The sequence below is a fragment of the Malaclemys terrapin genome, chromosome 1 (genome assembly GCF_027887155.1).
Source record: "Malaclemys terrapin pileata isolate rMalTer1 chromosome 1, rMalTer1.hap1, whole genome shotgun sequence".
NCBI lineage: Eukaryota > Metazoa > Chordata > Testudines > Emydidae > Malaclemys > Malaclemys terrapin.
The window spans coordinates 207,332,934-207,357,820 of record NC_071505.1 but is presented as its reverse complement, the minus strand read 5'-3'; positions in this window follow the sequence as shown (position 1 = coordinate 207,357,820).

The window sequence follows — 24,887 nt, the reverse complement described above, 5'->3', positions numbered from 1 at the left end:
TGCATACAGACAGCACAATTATAACCTCCTTATAGACACCTCACTTGACCTCCCCTGTACAAGATATGACCTTGGTTGCAACAATGGTCTATACAGTCACAGTTTGTGTCAGTAACATCACACACCCACAGAAAAAAAAATAGTGGGTGCTCAGCACCCACCAGCAGGACCTGACAATTAGCTTCTCCCCCTCCCCCACAGCGCCTCCCTCAGCTCCTTTCCCTCCCACCTGCCAGCTGCTCAGTGGCGGGCAGGAGGCGCTGAGGGGAGGGGGAGGAGAAGGGGCAGAAAGAGATGAAGCGAGGGCCGGGCACACTCGGGGGAGAGGGCGGAATGGTGTGAGAAGAGGCAGGGGGAAGGTGATGAGTGGGGGGGGGAAGGGGTAGATTGGGGCCTGGGGCAGAGCAGGGGTTGAGCACCCCAGGGGAAATCAAAAAGTTGGCATCTGTGGCTCAAGCAATAGCATACAGTACATGCGAGGTTGCAGCTTGCACATCACTGACAGAAGAGGTGCTGGGGCGCAGCCAGTATGAAAAGTGGTGTCAGGGCTAAGCCCCAGCAAGCCTTGGCACTCCTGAACCAGGGTCGTTGGGGAAGGAAGCATGTCAGGAGTTGGCTAGGTCTGCTGGGGTCTCATCCACTGGTGGAGTCGCTGACCGAAGACCTGTAGGTTGTTTCTGCAGTGGAGCTGATTTTTTGGAACCAGACCTTGGCAGGATCAGGACTGGAGGAGCTGCCTTCACAGGGTCCCAACAAGCAGGGCATTTAACTGAGATTGTGAGGTTGGTCATACCCCTCAGATGCTGTATGAGTTTTGCAAATTTCATGTTTTTAATCTAAATATATGTTTATCTTGTGCTCCCAAATAAAAAAATTTGTGGTTTCATATTCAAGGACTCCTGAGTGCTCACCAGTGAGTAGGAAATGCTTGTAAAGGTAACCAAGAGATTTAGACTATAAGCCCTAAAACCTGGGAGTTGACAAGGTTTATAAGTTGGATCTTGAGCCAATCATTGCAATTATTTTAACTGGAACCCTTATACATCATTTGAGGTTGGTCCTTACCACTACTAATGACACTTGATAGAAGCCTTACATTTATAAAATATGAGTGTAAAATAATTTTCAGTTTCTCAACTTATTCATTTAATTTGTTCCGTTCAGTTTCTGAATTTATTACATTTATTTGCTATGATGAGAACATTGTGGATACTGAAAAACAGATGAATGGTATACAAAAAACAAGGTAAGTTAAGCCTTTTCACTTTATAGCTCAAGGTTGTGACAAAGAGAATGTCACAATAAATAGACCACTTTCTAATGTCAATGCGACACTGTATTCAGTATATGGACTCTTAAGTTCAAATTTCTCTATCAAGACACAGATATAATTCTAGCTAATCATTAGAGACTGATGTGTTGTTTACATTTTTTGTATTTGTGAATAATATCCTGGAATAAAGTACAAATAGTCCATTTACAGTCAACTGGAGTTGGGAGTTCATATGTATTTTATATGTAAGTCTATATGTGGGTTTTAGAAATGCCCAAATCCCTCAACACTTATGAATTCAGGCTTATTTCACTGCACTTCAATATTTAAAAGTGCTGTCCTTCTACTAAAGTAACTGATTAAGTTCCTCATTACTTCACATATATATGTTTTGAGATAGGTAAAAAGCAGGTGAAATATTTATCTTTCTCTGTAAATGAGTTTGACAAATTCATAAGTGATGTATAGATTCACACTGGACTATGATTTAGGAGACCTGGGTTGTATTCCTGGCTCTTACTAGTGACCTTTATCAAGTCACGTCACCTCTCTGTGCCTTCCCCATTTGTAAAAGGGGGATAATGATACTGACCTTCTTTTGTAAAGTGCTTTAAGATCTATTGATGAAAAGCGCTATGTAAGAGCTTGGTATTATAATTATTGGATGATGCTTTATATCCTATATTTTTCCTTTCCAGGGTTAGTGTGGATATGCTCATCAACTCTATACTGGCTAGTCTTCTTGGCCTAAACGTTATCTTTTGTCAGTGAGTTCTAGGGATTAATTACACAGTGTGTATGTGGCAGGGAATTCATTTAACAGTTTTAAATTTGATACATTTCATTTCCACTGACTGTCCCAGTGTCCCCTTACTTTTGTATTATGAGAAGGTGTAAATAGAGCATATGACTACCTTTTCTTTATCTTTCACTATATGTATACCTCTATCACAGGGATCAGCAACCTTTGGTACGCGGCTTGCCAGGGTAAGCCCCCTGGCAGGCCAGGCCGGTTTGTTTACCTGCCGCGTCCGCAGGTTCGGCTGATCACGGCTCCCACTGGCTGCGGTTTGCCGCTCCAGGCCAATGGGGGCGGCGGGAAGCGGCGCAGGCCGAGGGATGTGCTGGCCGCTGCTTTCCACCGCCCCCATTGGCCTGGAGCAGCAAACCACAGCCAGTGGGAGCCACGATCGACCGAACCTGGGGACGCGGCAGGTAAACAAACCAGCCTGGCCTGCCAGGGTGCTTACCCTGGTGAGCTGCGTGCCAAAGGTTGCCAATCCCTGCTCTATCATATCCTCTCTAATTCATCTTCTCTCCACATTTAATAATCCTAATCTTGTTTTCAGTCTCTGTTCATATGGGAGACTTTCTATGCCTCAGATCATTTAATTGCCAATCTCTGTCCCATTCTAGTTGCATCACCTCTTCACTTGGTAACACCTTCTGGTACCAGCTCTGGATGTGCCTGAGTTAGCAATGCTCCTTTTCTCAAATGCCTTCCTCTGCCTCTCTGCTAGTCCCTTACACCATTTTTAGCATAATTCCTCTTACACCTCACCAGTTGTTAAGCCATTTTTTGCACTGTGATTCCCCTCCTCAGGACACTCAGAACTGTAAACCACTATGTTACCCCTCTGCCTCAGCAAGAGAGAGCTTTGCTGGAACTTAAACTGTGTCAGCTCCCTGGCCACACCAGTTTGTCCACCTCACCAACAAACTCCTCAAGACTCTGACAGTCTTAACCTTGCCTTGCAGATAACAGCCAGTGAACCCAAGTTCCCAGAGACATCACTCTGCAGTGCCCAGTCCCTCTCACTAGACGATCACAGAAATTATTAAGTTCACTGCCTTCAAAAATATAGTGCACACTTGATTTCGCTGAGGACTGACATTTTAATTCACTATAACAGCAAAAACCAGAAATACGTTTATCAATAAAGAACAGAGATTGAAGTCATAATGCTTTTTGGTGCCTAAAAACTTAATTCTAGCAAGCTATGTCATTGCCTCAACAACTTTCTCACTTACATCAAACTAAGAGCATCTTCAGTCCTTCCTGATAGGAGGATCCAACTTTCATAGTCTCAGAGATTGCTGTCCCCTTTGTTCCCAATGAGATGGGTAACTAAGGGGTCCTCTCTCCTTCTTCTTATAATCCAGTAAATCTCTGGAATATATTATTTTGAAATGTATCCTCAGATAAAGTTTTTCTCCCCTGCTGCTTGTGCTCAAGGAAGCTGATATCATGCAGTCTTCTCATCCTCCTGATACCTGGTGTTTACCTCAGACATTGTCTCTGGCTTACAAAGCATAACCCAGGCAGATTAGGAAATTCATATTCCTTTGTCTAGTACAAACTTGTTTACTAGTTCTCTCCATAATATATTTTAAGAACGTATTTCCAGCGTACATACATAACTCTTTGTACACCACTCGTAAATACATCACACAGTGATATTAATGACCAAAGTATCACCAGCTTTCATAAAAGATCTTACTCGATACACTTTTATAGTACAGTAATACTGTATACAATCAGTGAGTCAATTGTTTATTCTTTGGGGTTCTGATCCCGTGTTCTCCCCTAGGGGTGTCTGGACCCTGATTAGCACATGTATCCTCCAAAATATTAGGGGATGCTCCATGCACTGCCTGCTCTGAATTTAACCCAGACATTGCATTGCAATGTTTACTCCATGCTATTGCATCATTATGAGATATCATCACCACATGTGTTAGCAGTACAATACAACAACAGATTATCATAAGTCTGCTATTTAAAGTGATATCGCCTCTCTTTCCTCTCCTTTCTATTACCCCCAGCTGCTAAAATGTGCCAGGAGTAACTGAGAGGCCCCAGCAGCTTCGATTTATTTGCTTAGTGCCTCCCACTGTTTAGCATGTGTTAAGCAATGTGAGGAGCAGTGAGAGCCCTACCATTGGACTTAGAAAAATAAAATAAATGCATTAGTAATCTTCATTCTGTGAACCTCCCAAAGGCTGATTGTTTCACAGTTCAGCTGCCTATTTAATATTTCTATCCAGATCCATGCAGAAGCAGTTGCTTGCTCATGATATTTTGGCACAGGCCTCATGACTTTGGAATGCCTGAGGTTGGCTATACTCTTAGAGTAGAGAAATTTGCAACAGTGAAACTAAACTGATGTAGCTACACCAGTGCAAACTCCTACCGTAGACATGTAAAACAGGGCTTGCACTAGTGCTACAAGTAAGTTGCTTCTATTTGGGGTTTGCAGTGATGTCGCTATATTAATGTACTTGTACAAGTGCAAATTTCTTTAACATGGACAGAGCCCTAGAGGGTAGTGTCTGTGTCTGTCTGTGTCTATCTCTGCCTAGTCAAATGTTCTCTCTTTCCCCACACAATAAGTGGTGTGCAACTAGTTTAACTGAGCAGTATCTGTGAACACACATAAAGAGTTATTATATTATGTATCTAGCAGAGAGTTGACAAAGGTGAAACCAGAGCTCCAATAGCATTAAATGTATAGTTCTACAGTACAGTTCAGTAAACCACTGCATTTCTATAATGTTGCTTTGTTTCTTTTGTGTGAAAGGGTCAGTCGATTCATTGTCACATTTTTTGTTAGAAAATCTTGTATTAGTCATCTATCTTTTCAAAGAACATGTGTATGGTGTATCTAATCTTACTGTACCTCTCATTCAGCCCTGTCTGCACTAGAAAAGACATGCACATACTGAGGCATGATCTACACTTAGAAGTTTTGCTGTTATAGCTATATCCATTAGGACTGTGAAAAAGATCACACCCCTACCCAACATAGCTATGCCAGCCAAAGTTCCAGTGGGAAGACAGCTTATACCATTCTTTTGCCAATATAGCTTACCCTAGGTCCCCAAACACAATAAGCAATACCAATATAACTGCATCTATACTTTGTCTTTTGCCAGCATAGTTATCTTGATTAGGAGTGTGATTTTTTTCATCCTCCTAACTGACATAGGTATGCTAGAAAAATTTTTGTCAGACCTGGTGTGTGTGTGTGTTTTTAATTCATGTACAGGAAAGAAGAAAAGAAAAGAAATATATTTAAGCTCATGAAATGGCATGAACAACTAAGTTGTTTTATAATATACCCATATTTATTATTTGGCAAAAATAACTTGACAGAGCCCAACTCTGCTATTGTTTCACGTGTATAAAATTGAACTGCTAGGCCTGATTTTTCTTGGTTCACTTTGATCAGGGCTATTGGGCCTGTACTCCTGCTCTATGGTACAGCAAGGGCACCCACTCTCAGGCTTCCGTCTCCCCTAGCGGTCACCTCTCTTGGGTGTAGACACGCATCTCTCCACCTATTGACAGAGATATCTTCAGGCTGAACAGTTCCCTGCTGAAGACAGGCTGCCTAAGCAAGCTTCTCTTGACATCTCTTCAGAGATTAATAACAGAGTGACTGCCACCAGTTATAAATTATCACAGCATGTCTAAGAATAAAATAGGCTTGCACAAAGTAAAAGCACTACAGAGAAAATATATTAAAGACAATAAAAGAACCTTTACATGCACGCCAATAAGCTTATCCGAGATCACCCCACCCCTAACATGGGCTCTCACTGAATCATTTCTTCAAAACCCCACAAAAAGAGCAGGTAATTAGCAGATAATTATTTCCTCTCCTCTGGGCATAGCTTCAAATGGATGGAGTCCAAGTGGGTCATTTTCATTACCCTCACGAGGAGATATTTCTGAAGAAATCCACTTTACATGCATTGTCCCAAAAAGTCCTTTGAAGTTCTTAACATTTATATTAGTCAAGACTCTAGAGAAGTTATATACCATTCTACAATAAAATGTAAATAATTGCATTTTTAATACAATGGATCCCAAAGGTATTAAACGTAATTCAATAAAGTTTATCTTAATTCCATAGAGTTGGACAATATCCTGTAATATCTTGGACAATCTATCACACAATTTACAGAATATTCTTTAATCACTACAAATATGAGTACATTAGCTCTCAAAACAATACTATAAATCTCCCTTTAAAAAACCAAGAATCATGTTTGATTTCATGTTCAGCTAATCGATATGGGTGCCAGAGGCTATTGATTTAACCCTGATTAGACAGAAAGAGGCTAATTGTGTTCTTCCATGAACAGCAATAAAGCAATTTATTTTAGAAATTAGAGAGCTTCCATGAGAGAATGCCATAATATTTTAAATCATGTTTTATTTATAATTAAAAGATGGCAAATATACTACATCTTTTAATGTCTATATTCTTTGTCTTATTTCATTTAATATACTGAGTTAAAGCAAACTAATTTTTTCTCTTCTGTTGCTGTATATAACTCTCCATTAGTATTATGGGCTGTCTTGATATCTATCCCCTTTACATTTGGTTAATATTAAGGATTCGTTGGTTCCGCTATAATAGCTATGTGAAGAAACATAGATATCGGGGGTTGAGGTAAGTAGGAGTTATCTCTCTTTACTGCATCCTTTACCACAAAATATGAGCTCCTGCTGGGGGGCGTGTTGCATCAAAGAGGGAGGATGAGAGAGTTACAGGTAGCTGTGAGAAGGTGGATAAGAAGAAAGGAATATGGATAGTGAAGATTAGAAGATATAGGACAGTGAGAACGTGGAAGAAAGTGCCTGTAGATTTAAGGTGAAAGCATGCGTATGAAATACTCGTGGGGGAATTCTGCACCAAAAAATTAAAAATTCTGCGCACAATATTTTAAAATACTGCAAAATTCTGCATATTTTATTTGTTAAAATAATGCAATATTATCACACTGGTTTCAGTTATTTTGGTAATTTATTTAAACTACAATACAGTGGATAAAGAATGGGAGTGGGGAGCACTGGAGGAAATCCCCAAACCCCCTCTGTCTAATAATAATGTAGCTAGTATTGACCCGTACTTCTGGTTATTAGTCAACAAATATATGCAGTCATATGCTCCAGGTGTCCAAACTGACCTGCCTGCACTGGCAGGGAGGGGTGTATGATTGCTCTTGAGGCTTCCCTTTGCCTCCCTGTCAGAAATCATTTTTCTGCGGGAAAGCAAATAAATCTGTGGGGGCCATGAATTCTGCGCACATGTAGTGATGCACAGTGCCCCCAGGAATAAATAAGAGGAACAAGTAAAGTAAAAAATGAGGAATGGTAATGAGAGAGATTGAGAAAAGATAAATACAGAAAGCTGAGTAAAGTAGAACACCAAGACGATGAGAAGAGAATAAAGAAGCAGAAAGAAAAGAGCAAGAAATACAGTAGGGTTTGGAGCGTGAGAGAGTCCTTATTAAGAAAAAAAGTGGGGGCAGAAAATAGAGTGAACGGATGGGGTCCAGAGAAAGCAGAACAGTGCGCAGTCATAAATATTATTCCTTCCAAACTCCCTTTTCTGTAGTATGTTCTAATGTTACTTGCTGAAAAGCGCAGGAAAGGGCGGGATCAGCTGGGTTGCAGTGGGAAGAGGGAACAGAAGGCATTTTTTCTCTCCCTTCCCCAGCTGTCCAAACCATCCTGCATGCATCTCCCTGATTACAGTAAAATTTCCCCCCACATCCTGTCACCATCTTGATAGGTAATTCCAGGTTTTTGCTTTGAAAACATGGTTATCTTTCAAGAACGAAGGGAGAGAGTTCTCCTCCAAGGAAATAAATCAAATAAATAATGATCCTCACCATTTATTTTGTGCACCATCCACTTGTGCTTAATGTATATTACATATGCCAATTGCAAAATAACATTTATTTGGAGAGGAAAAATAAACCCTAAAAGGTCATTATTGAGTGATCACTCCAGTGTCTATTTCTTCCATACAAAAGATCTTTGAGTTCAAATCTTTTATTCTTCTGAAGGACCACTCTTCTTTCTACACTTTTAATACTGCAGATCATATCATTTCCTTGAACGTTTAATCTCAGAACTGCAGTGCCTCAAAAACACACTCTGGTGAAAACTCTGATAAGTGAGCACTTAGCTGCTTGTAGTCCACAATTCCTAAAGCATCTAGCAATCACGTGAGAGATGTTCCAGGAGTATACATGGCTGTTTGCTTTGAATTAATTTCAGGTACTATTATTACCAATAATTTTGCTAGGGATGAGTCATCCTTTACAATGGTAATTCCTCTGTTGAGGGTGGGAAACTGAGTCTAAAATAACAGTGTTTCCTGTGACTTCTTCCATTAGTGGGGTGTAGTTTTTCCCTTTGTCTTCTGCAGAATCTGAAAAGGGTTCTGACACTTACACCTATGGATTCCAGAGAATCTCCGGAGATCTTGTCCTCTGGATAGTTCCCCCTCCCCCCCGACTCCCATAACAACCCAGCTCTTGAAAGAGCTTTGCTATTATGGCCTTACTGAATGTTGCTGCCTTGTAAATCTCTCCTCGTGGGGGAAGAGGAATTCACTTTGCAGTGGGTTGGAATGGAAGTTAAAGGTATTCTCAGTCAGCTTTAACTTACACTGGGATTCCCTATAGGGACTGGAGACTTGTGGTACTATTGACAGCATCTGTCCTCGTGCCCCAGTTCCACCAGTGGAGGCAGATCCTTGTGGAGTTCCCACAGAAGGGCTTCCACAGGGTTGGGAACAAGAAGCAAGGAAGGATGCACAGTGGAAAGACACACAAAAAGAAGAAGGAATTAGCATGATGGTCTAGTGGTATCAGAATTCCAAACTAAGGCTGGTCTCTCACACCTGGGGAGAAGCAGGAGCTAGATGTACAGATATAGAGCACTCTGTGGGTATGTCTACACTGCAATAAGAACACCCACAGATGGCCTGTATCAGCTGACTCGGGTTCAGGCTGTGGGGCTGTAAAAATGCAGTGTAGATTATCAGGCTCTGGCTGGACCCTGGGCTCTGGGACCTTCTCCCCCTGTGGGGTCCCAAAGCCTGGGTTTCACCCCAAGCCCAAATGTATACATGGCAATTTATAGCCCCACAGCCCAAGCCCCATGAGCCCAAGTCAGCTGACCCTACCCATGCCATGCAGAGCTTTTACTGCAGTGTAGATATACCCTGTCTGTCCTTAGGGCATTGTCTAGCAACTTTCTCTAGGTGAATGAAAGAACGGAGTTAATGAGATCTTGAGGGAGCAACAGATAGGTTCTGTGGCCATATAATGCCCTTTGAAGAAGGGGAAATGGAGGTTACTAGAAAACCACCACCACTCAAAAAATGGGCAGCTACTGGAGTACAAGACAGAAAGAGAAGTTCAGAAACAAGAGTGCTGTGTGAGAGAAGGAAAGACTAGCAGAATAAACTGGTGGAATGATTGAAAGAGGAAAAAGAGAAGCACAAAATTCAAGAGAGAATGAGAAAGAAAAAAAAGATAAAAAGCTAATTTTAGTGAGGATTCAGGCTGGGTTTTTTGGTTTTGACTGATTGTCAAAAGGAATGTAGGGTCTGATTCCCCACCATGTTAAGGCAGTGTAACTATGTCAGTACTAATAGAATTGGTGGAATGCAAAGGTGAAAAGAAACCCGTTCTCAAATTATCTGGGTGTTAAATGGTTTGATGCCATGGTTGGCTACGCTTCCCTGATGAAAATGTGATCCCAGTATATAGTGATTATATAAAACACTCCTGGACCCTAATATGGAAAGTATGTTATAGAACTATAAGAATACTGTCCCTGGCTATTTTTCATAATGTTTAGAATCTCCAGTGCTGTTGCTCTAATACAGTCAAGACTTCACATTTGCATGGTTGATACAGCTGGCATTGTAACAGCTTCAATAAAATCATTGCAGGGTCAATGCAAATTCTACTTGAATATTTAAAGTATTTCAAGTAATGTATATACATCCAGGAGTGTTCATTATGTTATTCTCTCTTATGTTTCTATTGACAGCCATTACAATGTCACTGATAATGATTGAAATAATTACACCATCATAAAACAAGACCTTAAATGTGACAAAATTGTGTTTGAGATCATTTTTAAAGTTTGAGAATTGAGAACTAAAAAGCCAGAGTTTTCTGAGCGTTTGTCTTCCTGAATCACGCTGTTGTGCCTAGGGGTCGTAACTTATTAGGTTTCTAGTACAGAAATAGAACACTGGATAATCCTGATATTTGTGCTATAATATTGAGAGAGAGAATGGAGAACTCATTCTAAATTATTTTGCTTTGTCTGGTTTACAGGTACTCTGTTTCAATACACTGTGGTTTTCAGTGTAATACTGTCTCTGTATACTGCAGTTTTCTATATTAAATGTATACTGTTGTCTACAGCTGTCAAGCAGATTCTCTTTAGTAAGACTTCTTGTGTGAGTAAGTGTTCATCGCTGTGCACAAGGATTGCACAATTGGGCCCAATGAGAATAAAGACTGCTCGTGGATTACATCAATGATATTGTCCACTTTTTATTATTGGTACGATGATGGCAACTAAGATTTCAACTAAGACTGGGGTTCCATTGTGCTTAGGTACTCTACTGCCAAGAGTAAGAGACAGTTCCTGCACTGAATTGCTTACAATCTAAATTGACAAAAGAGAGACAAAGGCATGGAGGGGGAACAGAAGTGAAGTCACTTGCTCAATGTCACACAGCCAAACTGGAGCAGAATTGGAAATAGAAACCAAGGGTGAAATTCTGGCCCCCTTGAAGTCAATGCAAAACTCTCCTGGACCTCAATAGAGCCAGGTTTTCATCCCTGGTCTCCTGACTGCCAATCGAATACTTTATCCACTGGACCACAGTGGCAGTAAGTTACAGCTTGATTGTAAAACATCTTAAGTCATATTGAGCATGTGTTGACTTCTCTGAACAAACGAGGGCAAACTGAGAACTTGTCTTTCTAGAATCAAAAGAAATAGACACTAGAGCAATTTCACCATCAACAGAGCATCGAGAAACTTGAGTTTCTTGATAATACTGAATAATTACAAAGGCATAAGTCATGTTGGCTAATGTATAGGTCCAACTGACACTCTCAACTCAAATGGTTCAAATTAACTTCAGGGGAATTACTCTGCATTTATACTGTCTTAACAGAATGGCATTTGGTTTACTGTGCTGCATTGCTGATGGCGTGCCTGATCTCCTTACAGTAAAACTTCCATGTAGAGATCCACATATGAATTTTCACCCATTGTTCCATCAAGAAAACAGGGTGTGCCCTCATCCCTCTTGCGAAGCCAGTAGGGACTTTGGGCTCCAGAATCTGCATTTGCCCCCTACAGCCAGGTCCATCCACCCTGGCTGCCTGACCCTCCCTTCAGGCTCCATTAATTTTTCAGTGCTGTTAGAAATGATGAATTTCATACACATCATCATCCTATTTTCTTCCTCATATGCAGCTCTCTTACCCATAGAGGGCTGCCTGTGGGGTAGGGGACAGGAAAGATGGGGATGGGCTGATTTTATGCATGGGGAAAGGGAGATCCACATATGCATCTGTCATAACTATAAAGGGAAGGGTAACAGCTGTCCTGTGTACAGTACTATAAAATCCCTCCTGGCCAGAGACTCCAAAATCCTTTTCCCTGTAAAGGGTTAAGAAGCTCAGGTAACCTGGCTGGCATCTGACCTAAAGGACCAATAAGGGGACAAGATACTTTCAAATCTTGGGGGGGGGGGAAGGCTTTTGTTTGTGTTCTTTGTTTGGGAGTGTGTTCATTCTCGGGACAGAGGGACCAGACATCAATCCAGGTTCTCCACATCTTTCTAAACAAGTCTCTCCTATTTCAAACTTGTAAGTAAATAGCCAGGCAAGGCGTGTTAGTTTTCCTTTGTTTTTCTCAACTTGTAAATGTACCTTTTACTAGAGTGTTTATCTTTGTTTGCTGTACTTTGAACCTGAGACTAGAGGGGAGTCCTCTGAGCTCTTTAAGTTTGATTACCCTGTAAGGTTAATTTCCATACTGATTTTACAGAGATGATTTTTACTTTTTTTTCTTTAATTAAAGGCCTTCTTTTTAAGAACCTGATTGATTTTTCCTTGTTTTTAAGATCCAAGGGGTTTGGATCTTGATTCACCAGGAGTTGGTGGGAGGAAGGAGGGGGGATGGTTAATTTCTCCTTGTTTTAGATCCCAAGGGGATTAGATCTGTGTTCACCAGGAGTTGGTGGGAGGAAGGAGGGGGGATGGTTAATTTCTCCTTGTTTTAAGATCCAAGGAGTTTGGATCTGTACTCACCAGGGAATTGGTGAAAGGTTTCTCAGGGCTTCCCAGGAAGGGAATCTAATTGGGAATTGGTGGCAGCGGAACCAGAGCTAAGCTGGTAGTTAAGCTTAGAAGTTTTCATGCAGGCCCCTACATTTGTACCCTAAAGTTCAAAGTGGGGATACAGCCTTGACAGCATCCCAGTCCAAAGTGCTCTGGCCGTATAGGATATGTCTGTATAGCAAATTAAAACCAGTGGCTGACCTGGGCTCAGGCTGCCAGGACTGTTTCATTGCTGTGTAGACTTCCAGGCTCAGGGTGGAGTCTGGGATCTCAGACCTTGCGAGGTGGGAGGACCCCAAGGCTTGGGCTCCAATATGAGCCCAGAAAGCTACACAGCAATGAAACAGCCCTGCAGCCCGAGGCCCACAAGCCCAAGTCGGGTGGCACAGGCCAGCCACAGATTTTTCTTTGCTATGTAGACATACCCATAGTTCTCTGTGGCATAATTATAAATGTACCTCTAAATGCTCACTTATGAAGAAACCTGGGACTATTCTGGAAATAAGAAAATGATCAAGGACACCATGTGACAGGATGGAAACGAACATTCAGAGATCCTAAAAGATGAAAGTTTGAAACATGGTTTGAAGCACACGTCATACTGTATGTGTCCTTTTGGAAAATCAGAAGAAAATGTCCATGTTTAACTTAGTCAGGAAAAAAGCTAATGAAGAAGGAGCACAGCTGTTTATTTCCCCAAAGTAAGGCTGAACGTGAATGTCAGGGATGTGGCATATCAACCTCCAGAGAGCCATAAGACTGTTCAGTCAAGCAATATTACTCAATGAAACAATCCAATTTAACAGGTCTAGGAGGAACATGTAAGAGAAGTTTAAAAAACAATCAGAGTGTGCTACATCATTTCGCCCTTGATCTGTGCATGGAAAAACCCTCTGCAGCACCCATGTCACTACTATGCCAACGTGGCAGAGCTCTCTCTGCACAGAGACCCTGGTGTGTATGCTGAGGGAGGGATAAAAACAGGGCAGGCTGAGAGGGAGAGAAGAAGATGGAAATGGGCGGGGGGGTTGCCTATTATCCTAGGCTATATTATCTATTCCACGGATCACTCACTAAAGTCCTGATCACTGTTATTTCTCACAGTGAAATATTTTACCAAATGGCCTCTGGATGGAAATGACTAAGGTTAAGATTTTGTCATGGGTATTTTTAGTAAAAGTGATGGACAGGTTGTAGGCAATCAACAAAAATTCACAGAAGCCTGTAACTTGTCCCTTACTTTTACTAAAAATACCCGAGGGGGCGTGGGACTAACAATCTGAGAGTCCCGCTGCTGAGGGCTGACCGCCAGTGGCTGCTCCAGCCGCCACTCCAGCCACCGGCAGCTGCCCTGGCCCAGGGGCTGACCCAGCCCTGGCTGCTGCTCCTGCAGTGGGGGCTGCTCTTGTAGCCAAGATTGAAGCTGAAGAACTCATGAAGGTCCACTAAAATCATGGAATCCGTGACCTCCGTGACAAAATTATATCCTTGTAATGGACTATTGTGCACTCTGGAGCTGGTCCAGATTTTCCTGTTTTCTGCTCCAAGTCTCTATCCCGGTAGCAATCACCTGATTCATCTAGTCTCCAACCGAAACATATTTTAACACACATTTTTTCCTCCCAACGAGTCCCGCTATCTGCACTAAAGATGTGCCCTTTTTTTACCCCCTTATGCTTTCTCCTACCCAAACATTAAGGCCCTGTGTCCTGACTAAGAAGGGCTGGATGTTATTCCTGTGGAGTGGTTATGCTAGCCCTTAACTGACTCCAGAGTGACACAAAGTCTTCCCTCTCCTCTCCCCACTGGGGATAACCATGCTCTTACTACAGCATGAAGTCCCTGCTAGCCTTAGCGGAGGACTTAATGTGTGGTGGCCACTCAGGTTCTTTCATGATGGTGCATAGCCCTACTGCTGGGATTCATTACCCTTAGAAGGGGGAATCTGTATGGCTCAAACCTAGAAATATGTCCACTTTTCACTACTACATACAATTGATTTGAATATAGAAGTCGTGTGGAGGAGAGGGGGGTTGTGGTTTTTTCTTTCTCCCTGAATTGTGTAAAAGAGACGATTTTTTTATGCTACACACGGAAAGGAGCACACACACTCAATTTATTCACAAAATTGTATGCAATGTATTTAATTTATAGTCAATTGTCTGCTCATAATTCAGCCTTAAATGGGAGTCCCTATAATAACCTGTTTTGTTGGCTTATTCAGTAAACTGGTAGAGACATGTTCCAATTTTATGAGATTTATTACCTGTGTTGCCAGATGACCTTAGGATCTTGTTCTCTTTCTCCTGGTGATGAGAATTAAGAGTTATTACTGAGAGCACTGGGGACTTTTGAAATTGTTCCAGCTTTAAATGGTGTGACTCAACAAGCAAGCTAACCTTTAATTTTTGTTTGCATTGTAGCTATTCCCTAGGATTTCATAGACACTTGTTGGGGAGTGACATAATATTTATACAGTGTCTCATAATTATTTCCCTTGCATCTTGCAGTATAGATTCCTCTGACTCCTACCTTTTGCCAAGTAGTGAGTCAGTATATTGCTGGAACAATGCAAGTACTTCTGAAGTAGCTCTTGCATATTCATAGCATGGCTAATGGTCTGAAAAGTTCATGACATGGTGACTGCTGAAAAAGGTGCATGTTTTCTGAAAAGATCTCATGCTTCAGTGGGCAACATAGTCACTCCCATTCACTTGATTTGCTCTGGAGTCCACAGATCTTCTCAAAGCTCTCTGCAGGAATTGTCTTTGTGCAATGCATTTTACATTTGTTTCATCAAAATACAATTCCAGTTCCCAGTGGTTATGCGAGTAGCATTTTAAAAAACTGAACTGGTAGGTGGCTTTCACCTGTACACTGATGTTCAAATTACTAATCTGGGGATGGTCTTAAATCCTTTCATTCAAAAATGAGAGCTGCAAATCAATTCACTGAATCAGAAATTGAGCAGGAAAAAAGGCAGAATGTGAGTCATTTTTAGGAATGATAAAGACATGAGGGCAGCAAGAGTGATGGGAAACAGATTCATAACCTGCAGGGTGCTCCAGACAAGTTGTAGTGTCACTGAGCTGTTTTAAGAAGCTATGATCAACTGAATTTTCTGTCTAGCTCATTTTGTTTGGGTTCAGAGAGAATAAATAAAAGTAAAGAGGGTGTTTCTCCCTCTATTTACTGAAAAATTTCACAGTTCTGAAAAGCAGAAAGCCTGCATTTTTTTCAGTCTAACCCATATTGCCCCATCACCTTGGTACCAGAAAATGGTATTTGCTTTTGGTTCTACTCATTAATCGTTGTGGATTAAATAGATTTAAACATAATTTTTAGAAACATTGAGCCAGTTTTTCAACTGATGTAAATAGGCATAGCTCCATTGGCTTCAAATTCTGCAGAAGGACACAATAATCATAAATACTTTGCAGTCACATAGTGCCTTTCCATCTAAGCATTTGAAAACACTTTATGGATATTTATAAATTAAAAATTCCAATTCTTTCATGGGGTAGGTAAGTGTTGTGCCCATTTACAGAGGAGGAAACCAAGAAAGTCACACACAAATTTGTCTGAAATCAATAAGGTGAAATGCAATAGAGACGAGTGCAATTTACTTGCACAAGGTACTTAATAAGGAAAGGCACAATTACAAAATGGGAAATAACTGGCTAGGTGGAAGTACTGCTGAAAAGGATCCGGAGGTTACAGAGGTTCACAAATTGAACATAAATCAACAACGTGATGCAGTTGCAAAAAAAAAAAAAAAAAAAAAAAAAAAAGCTAATATTCTGGGTTGTATTAACAGGAGTTTGGTATGTAAGACATGGGAGGTTAGTATCACACTCTCCTTGGTGCTGGTGAAGCCTCAGCTGGAGTATCGTGTCCAATTCTGGGTAGCACACTTGAGGAAAAATGTGGAGAAATTGGAGAGAGTTCAGAGGAGTGCAACAAAAATGATAACAGGTTTAGAAAACCTGACCTTTGAGGAAAGGTTAAACAAAATGGGGTATGTTCAGCTATGAGGAAAGAAGACTGAGGGGGGACCTGATAACAGTCTTCAGATATGTTAAGGGCTATTATAAAGAGGACTGTGAACAGTTGTTCTCCATGTCCACTGAAAGTAGGACAAAAAATAATGGGCTTAATCTGCAGCAAGAGAGATTAAGGTTCAATATTAGGAAAACCTTTCTAACTATAAGGATAGTTAAGGTCTGGAATAGACTTCCAAGGGAAGTTGTGGAATCAGGGCTGGCTCCAGGCACCAGCTTACCAAGCAGGTGCTTGGGGCAGCCAAGCTGTTTGGCGGCAATTCGGCGGAGGGTCCCTCACTCCTGCTCGGAGCGAAGGACCTTCCGCCGAATTGCCGCCGCAGATCGTGATCGCGGCTTTTTTGTTTGTTTTGTTTGGCTGCTTGGGGCAGCCAAAACCCTGGAGCCGGCCCTGTGTGGAATCCCCATCATTGGAGCTTTTTAAGAACAGGTTGGACAAATACCTCTCTGGGATAGTCTAGGTTTACTTGGGCCTGCCTCAGCACAAGTGGCTGGGCTTGACCTCTCGAAGTCCCTTCCATTCCTACGTTTCTATGACTGAAATTTTTTTCTGAGTCACTGCTTCCCAGGATAGAGTCCACTATCCTGTTATAATGTAGTATGGCCTACATTCTCTGTTCCTAGACATGTACATTTACATTTAGCCATATTAAAATACACATTGTTTGCGTGCACCGAATTTACCAAGCAATCCAGATCACTCTGTATCAGTGACCCATCCTCTTCATTATTTACCACTTCCCCAATTTTTGTGTCATCTTCAAACTTTATCAGTGGTGATTTTGTTTTCTTCCAGGTCATCGATAAAAATGTTAAATAGCATAGGGCCAAGAACTGATCCTTCCAGGACCCCACACCCACTCAGTGATGATTCCTGTTTACAATTACATATTGATACCTATCTGTTAGCCAGTTTTTAATCCATTTAATCGGTCATATTAATTTTATGTCATTCTAGTTTTTAATCAAAATGTCTCATGATACCAAGTCAAATGCCTTATAGAAGTCTAGCTATATTACATCAACAGTACTATCAACCAAACTTGTAATCTCATCAAAAAAACATATCAAGTTATTCTGATAGGATCTGATAGTTTCCATAAACCCATGTTAATTGGCATTAATTATATTACTCTCCTTTTATTCCTTATTAATCAAGACCCATAATAGCACCTCCGTTATTTATCTTGGAATCAACGTCAGACTGGCAGGCCTATAATTTCCCAGGTCATTCCATTTATCCCCTTTAAATATTGGCACAACATTAAATTTTTTCCAGTCTTCTAGAACTTCCCCAGTGTTCCAAGACTTAGTGAAAGTCAACATTAATGGTCCAGTGAGCTCCTCAACCAGATCTGTTAAAACCATTGGGTGCAAGTTATTTTGACCTGCTGATTCATAAATGTCTAACTTACTACCTGCTGTTTAACATCATCCTTGGTTACTGTTGGAGTGGAAAATATTTCATCATCATCATCATCACCATGATATGAATACATCATCTGTTTTTATCCCAAATATAGAACAGAAATATTTATTGAACACTTCTATATGTTATTCATTATTTATAATTCTACCATTTCCATCTAGTAATGGATCAGTACTATGGTTAGGATTCTTTTTGTTCCTAATATAATTAAACTCCTATTTATTGTGCTTAACACTACTTGTCATAGAATTATCCTTCTGTCCCTTTGCTTCCCTTATAAATTTTCTACAATTTCTATCTTCTGGTTTACATTAATTACTATAAACTTCCCGTTTCTTCCACTTGTTATATATAATTATTTTATTTTTTATCGCTGCCTTCACTTTGTCTCTAAGTCAATTTTCTAACCAATGGAGCCTGCTTCCTCAGTTGTGGGATTTTGGCTTTTTGGGCATCTAAAGTTTACTTAAACAGTTCCCAATTATCATTTGCATTTTTCTGGTTAAATTCTTCCTCCCAGCTGATTTGGCTCAAATGTTTTCAGCTGTGTGAAACTGGCCTTTTTAAAGCACCAAGTATATATATTACTGGTTTGGACCTTATTCTGTTTGCATATTATAAACACGATCCAGCCATGACCACTTGTACCTCAGCTACCATTAATTTTTAGTTCTGTGATCATTTCTCTTTATCTGCAAGATTAAGTCTAAAGTGGAATTGCCCAGTGTTTGATGCAACACTTTCTGAGTTACGAAATTGTCATCTATAATAATTAGAAATTCCAAGGATATTTTAGTACTGGCAGCATGAGACCTCCAGCATATGTCACTCAAGCTGCAGTCCCCATGATCATGTAGCTTTTTTTTCTCTACACATTATAGATAGGAGCATAAAAAGCCAGTCAACCTGTTCCCAAGTGTGATTTGATGGTCTGTAGCAGGTACCAACTAATACCTCATCTTGTGCTTTATCTGTTAGGACATTGATCCATAAGCATTCAGAACACCTGGATACCCTACTGGATTCCATCTCAGTATTGGACTGCACTTATATTTTGCACAGATTTATGAAACTATGGAAAATATTATATGGGAGGAGAACAGCTTGGTGTTGTGTAACAGGGCCTACTTCACATTTAAGGGCAAGGCTGAGACCATTTTATGCAAGAACAATTGCTGCAGTTATACCTCTGATTGCAGTGTAGACATACCCTCAGCTCAAATCCTGCTCCCTGGCTTCACCTCTTCTATCAGCCTTTTTTAGTGGGCTCAGCCCGTGGACAGGGAAGGGCCGCTTGCCTCTCCCTCATCTGGCTTATATTAGTGGGGCCATGTGGGCGTAGCAAGAAAATCATAAAGCAAAAGGCTACAATGGGGCTTTTATATGCATGTTGTTTGCAGGATCGGGCCCACTGTTACCCATTACTTAGCTTTCAGACATTTAAAAGTAGGTTGGACCAAGCACTAGAAAATGTAGCATAGCAAATGATCTTGTATTGCCAAGGGATAGACTAGATAACCTAATAGTTATTTCCATCTCTTGTTCCTATGGTTCTATTATTCTGAGGTCTGTAGACCATAAATAATGAATATTCCATGTTCATCCTTATCTCTAATCATGGTATTATCTCTGGTTTTAAAGTAAGGGGATTTAACTTAATGGAATAGCATTGTTCCTTGTTCATTCTCACTCCTTTTCATTGGATCCTCTTCTCCTTGGTACTTAGCAGAATTGATTTGTAGCTGGTGATAGATACATTTCTGTATCTGACCAGTTCCAGTTCTTTTGCAGGGCTGTTGTATTAAATATGTTTCATGGACAGTGCATTTTCACTACTCACAAAGGCTTATCCACATAAGGGCAAGGCCTGCCCCCATTACTTTTGCAGCTACAGAGGGTTCTGAACACAAACCGGTGTGGTTCTCTATATGCCACTTGTGATTCGGAGTGGGAGCAGAGCAGAGATGCTTTTGAGAACCCTAAAGTTTTCTCTGCAACTGATCTTGCAATGTTTCAGTACTAGAGCTTACCAGGCATTACAGTCAAGTCAAAATAATTCTCTTCTCTAGTTCCTTCATAACCTCAAAGACCGGAGTTTGTTCCCACTGCTCCTGTTCTCTGCCTACTTCATCCAAGCTCTCTGTTATTCTTTTAAGATCTTTGCCTTGAGCTTGGTTTTCAGTTTGCAATCATGTTACTTTCCACCTAACTATTCATCAGCCTTCAGGATTCTCCCTCTCTGAAATCTCTGTATTTCCTTTTGTGACATTCCCCAGGGTGCAACCTGAAGTGCTATGTCCCCTTAGCTCACCCCAGGCCGCCCAGATGGGGGAGGCAAGTGGGGCAATTTGCCCCAGGCCCCTGCCCCGCAGGGGCCCCCACGAGAGTTTTTCGGGGCCCCTGGAGCGGGGTCCTTCACTTGCTCCGGGGGGCCCCTGAAAACTCTCAGAGCTTCTTCTGCTCTGGGTCTTTGGCGGCAATTCGGCAGCGGGGGCCCCCGCCGTTGAAGACCCCAGGCCCCCTGAATCCTCTGGGTGGCCCTGAGCTCACCAGCCTTTTACACTGCTTTGCTAGTGAACAGCAAAACTCTCCAGGCTCAGATCTGCATGCTGGTGGCTGTGAGTGATCTGAGCCTGGAGAGGTTTGCTGTTCATTAGCAAAGTAGTGTAAAAGGCATTTGAGGCTGGTGAGCTAAGGAGACATAGCGGTGGCGATGTGTGGGAGGGCCAGGGCCTTCTACGCAGACCTTTTCTCCCCGGATCCGACCGATCCTAACGCTTGCAGAGTGCTCTGGGACGGACTCCTGACGGTCAGCGCAAGCGACCGAGACTGGCTAGAACTGCCTCTCACTCTGGCTGAGTTCTCGGAAGCCCTCTGCCACATGACCACCAATAAATCTCCGGGCATGGATGGGCTGACCGTGGAGTTCTACTGCGTGTTCTGGGACATCCTTGGCCCAGACCTAGTCACCGTCTGGGCCGAGTCCTTGCAGAGCGGGGTCCTCCCTCTTTTGTGCAGGCGAGCCAGGCTCGCCTTATTGCCGAAGAAGGGGGACCTCCGGGACTTACGGAATTGGCGTCCTGTCTCGCTCCTCAGCACGGACTACAAAATCGTAGCCATGGCCATCTCACTGTGGCTAGGGTCTGTGCTGGTGGACGTGGTCCACTCAGACCAGAGCTACACTGTCCCAGGCTGCACCATATTTGATAATCTGTATCTGGTCCGGGACCTCTTGGAGCTTGGGTGTAGGTGTAACCCTTCTGCCCCTCTGAGTTGGCAGCAACAAGGGCCGGGTTCAGTATCTAGGGGTTCCGTTTCAATAACGCAATGCAAAACCAGCTCGAGCCCCAACCCAGTGACCTGGGACAATTACATACCACCGCCCCACCCCCCGGGCGCCTCTAGGAGGCAATACTTTCCCTCTCGCAAGCATGGAGTCTGGGTGTAGCAAAAGCCTTTTAATAAAGGAGGCAAACAATGTGGCATTATGCCGGGGAAACACCACAAACAGGATTCATAACACAAACCATGATCAAAAGACCCACCTACAAGTAAGTTTGGCAGTATCCTTTTCCCCTCAGGGTCTTAAGTCCAATCACCCCAAAGTCCAACAACCCCAGTCTCTGTCCCTGGTCAGTGCCGCCCCAGAGTTCAAAAGTTTATCTGCAGAGTTTTACCCCCCCAGCCTGGGCGTAAATGGGGGGGGGGCACACGGGATGTTAAGGGGCATCTTACGTGGTCCAAGGCCGACTGCCCCACCTCTCCGTGGAGTTCTGCTGCAGCCTTTACCACGAATGGCTCCGCTCTACCAGTCGCGCCCGCAAACTGCTCCACTCTGCTCTGCTCCCCGTTCCGTGGGCCGCTCCAACCGTCCCACAAACTGCTCAGCTCTGCCAGCCGCTCCACTCCACTAGCCGTCCCATGAACCGCTCCAGCTGCCCCCGCAAATGGCTCAGCTCTGCTCTGCGCCGCTCGCTGTTCCATGGGCCACTCCAACCATCCCACAAACTGCTCGGCTCTGCCAACTGCTTAGCAATATATCTTCAGGCTCCCCCACTGGTTAACACAGCACTCGGTGATCTAAGCTCAGCAATTTTAGCTCTGATTTCAGCTTGTAGTAGGGGAGCCCAGTGCTGGTGCACTATTGGCCCAAAGCAAATTCAGTTCAGCAACTTCTAGCTAGACTCCTAATGGAAGCAAACTTAGCTCTGCTATTCAACAGTGGAGAGAAGAGGTAATGCAATTAGTGTTCCAGGCCACCCACCCCCAAAAGGGGGCCCATACCATCAGGTACACATACCTGTCCCCAACCTCTCTCAATTCACTGGGTTTTGTAACCCAGGCCCCTTGTCTAGCAAGTGCTACTTAGTTACTGGTGAGTCCCTCTGTCACACAACAGTTCCACTGGCCTTGATTCACAGAATCAGGGTAACAACACTTTATTCTTCCTGCCCCAATAACAGAGAAACTGAGGATCCCACACCAGCCAAAGTAACTACTTTCAGTTGTTGTTGTCCCAAGCTAGGCGGGTGGGTGTGCCTATGCAAACAAGATCAGCCCCTGAAGTTCTTTTCAACCCTCACCATAATTCACCACCAGATGTCAGGGTAGAGCTTATCCTGACTCTGCTTATATAGGGATGGTCTGTCATTCACCCTGGATCAACAGGGTATCTCCTGAGCACTCTGCGAGTGTTTGGCTTCGGACCCCAGTTTGTGGGTTTTCTCCAGGTGCTGTACGCTTCTGCAGAGTGTCTGGTCAGGCTCAACTGGACCCTGACCGAACCGGTCAGCTTCGGGCGAGAAGTACGGCAGGGGTGCCCCCTCTCGGGCCAGCTGTACACTCTGGCGATCGAGCCCTTCCTCTGTCTCCTCCGCAGGAGGTTGACGGGGTTGGTGCTGCAAGAGCCGGAGCTGCGGCTGGTCCTTTTGGCATATGCCGACGATGTGCTCCTCATGGTCCAGGACCCGGGCGACTTGGCACGGGTGGAGGCTTGCCAGGCCGTCTACTCGACAGCCTCCTCCGCCCAGGTCAACTGAGTTAAGAGCTCTGGCCTGGTGGTCGGGGACGGGTAGCAGGCGAGCTCACTCCCACCTCGTTTCAGACCATCTGGTGGAGTGAAGGTCCGCTGCTCTATCTCGGCGTTTACCTTTCTGCCACACATCCATCTCCACAGGAAAACTGGTATGGTTTAATGGGCAGGGTGACAGAGCAGCTCAGGAAATGGATAGGACTACTCCGGTGCCTCTCCCTCCGAAAGTCAACTAGTCCTGTCCATGCTCTGGTACCGACTCAACACCCTGGTCCCAGCCCCGGACTTCTTGGACCACCTCTGGACGGTGATTCTGGAGTTCTTTTGGCCAGGACTGCACTGGGTCTCTGCAGGGGTCCTCCACCTTCCCCTGGAGGAGGGAGGGCAGGGCCTGAAGTGTCTACACACTCGGGTCCATGTCTTCCACCTCCAGGCCCTGCAGAGGCTCCTTTATGGTGCAGGTAGTCCGGCGTGGATAGTACTGGCACACGCCTTCCTGCACCACTTCTGAGGGCTCAGATACGACCGGCAGCTCCTTTATCTCCATCCGAGAGGTCTTCCACGGGACCTCTCCGGGCTGCTGGTCTTTTACGAGGACATTCTCCTGACCTGGAAGCTGTTCTCAGTGACCAGGTCTGTGGCAGCCACCGAGGGAGCAGATCTCCTCGCGGAACCCCTGCTACACAGCCCCCAGCTCCGGGTGCAGGTGGCGGAGTCCCCCGTGGTGCACCAGAGGTTGGTCCTGGCAGAAGTCACCAGAGTCAGAGACCTCCTGGACTATGACCAGGGAGACTGGCTGGATCCCCTGACGCTTGCTCAGCGCATGGGACTCTCTAGACCTCGTACTCCCCAGTGCATACTTCAGGAGCTGAGGGCCACTTTGCCGCCCGCTGCTCGGGCCTACCTCGACCAGGTCCTGTGAGAGGGCACGCCCCGCCCACCCTCCAGCCCAGGCCCTCCTGACCTTTTCATCAGGCCCCTGCCCCGTGGACCGAACTGGTTCCCCCCTCCCCCCGCCCTTTCACCATGAGCTGGCTGCACAACTTGCAGACGGTTCGTTTCCAGACCGCGCCAAGGAAACATCTATACACGCTCGTGCTCCACACCCTTCACTTCCTCACCCTCGCGTCCCACCCAGAAACAAGGTGGCAGGACCTCCTGCCACCCCTAGAGGGTGAGAAGCCCCGGTGGGCCAGCCTCTACTCCACCCTGGTCCCGAGGCTCGCCTGGGATATCAGTTGGTGCCTCCTTCATGGGGCCGTGAGCACGGGCGTGTACTTGGCGCAATTCACTTCCCTCACGGACACCTGCGGCATGAGGGAGACCCTGGCGCACGTTTACTTGGAGTGCGCCAGGTTGCAGCACCTATTCCAGCTCCTCACAAATATTTTGTTATGCTTCTGGCTGCACTTTTCCCCTCACCTCCTTATATATGCACTCCCCATCAGTGGCCCCACAAAGCCACGGGACCTCCTGGTCAACCTCCTCCTGGCCTTGGCTAAAATGGCCATCTATAAAACCAGGGAGAGGAGGTTGGCTGATGAGGTCTCCTGTGACTGTGGGGCCTATTTCCAATCCTCCATCCTCTCATGCATCCAGGCAGAGTCCCTCTGGGCGGCATCCGCTAGCTCCTTTGATGCCTTTGAGGAGCAGTGGGTGCTGTCCAGGGTTCTCTGCTCGGTGTCCCTGTCAGGTTCCCTTTGTTTGACCCTTTAACCTCACTCCCGTCCCTGTTATCTCATTAGTTGTCCCCCAGAATTATTTGGTTTCCAGGCCCTGTGGATCCTCCCCTTAGGCTTGGGGGGAGGTCCTTAAGCAGTGGGCAGGCTCTGAAATCCGTGGAGTGACTCACATTGAATAACAGCTCAGGGAGGCAGAATCTGACCCTTGAATTGTTTATTTGGT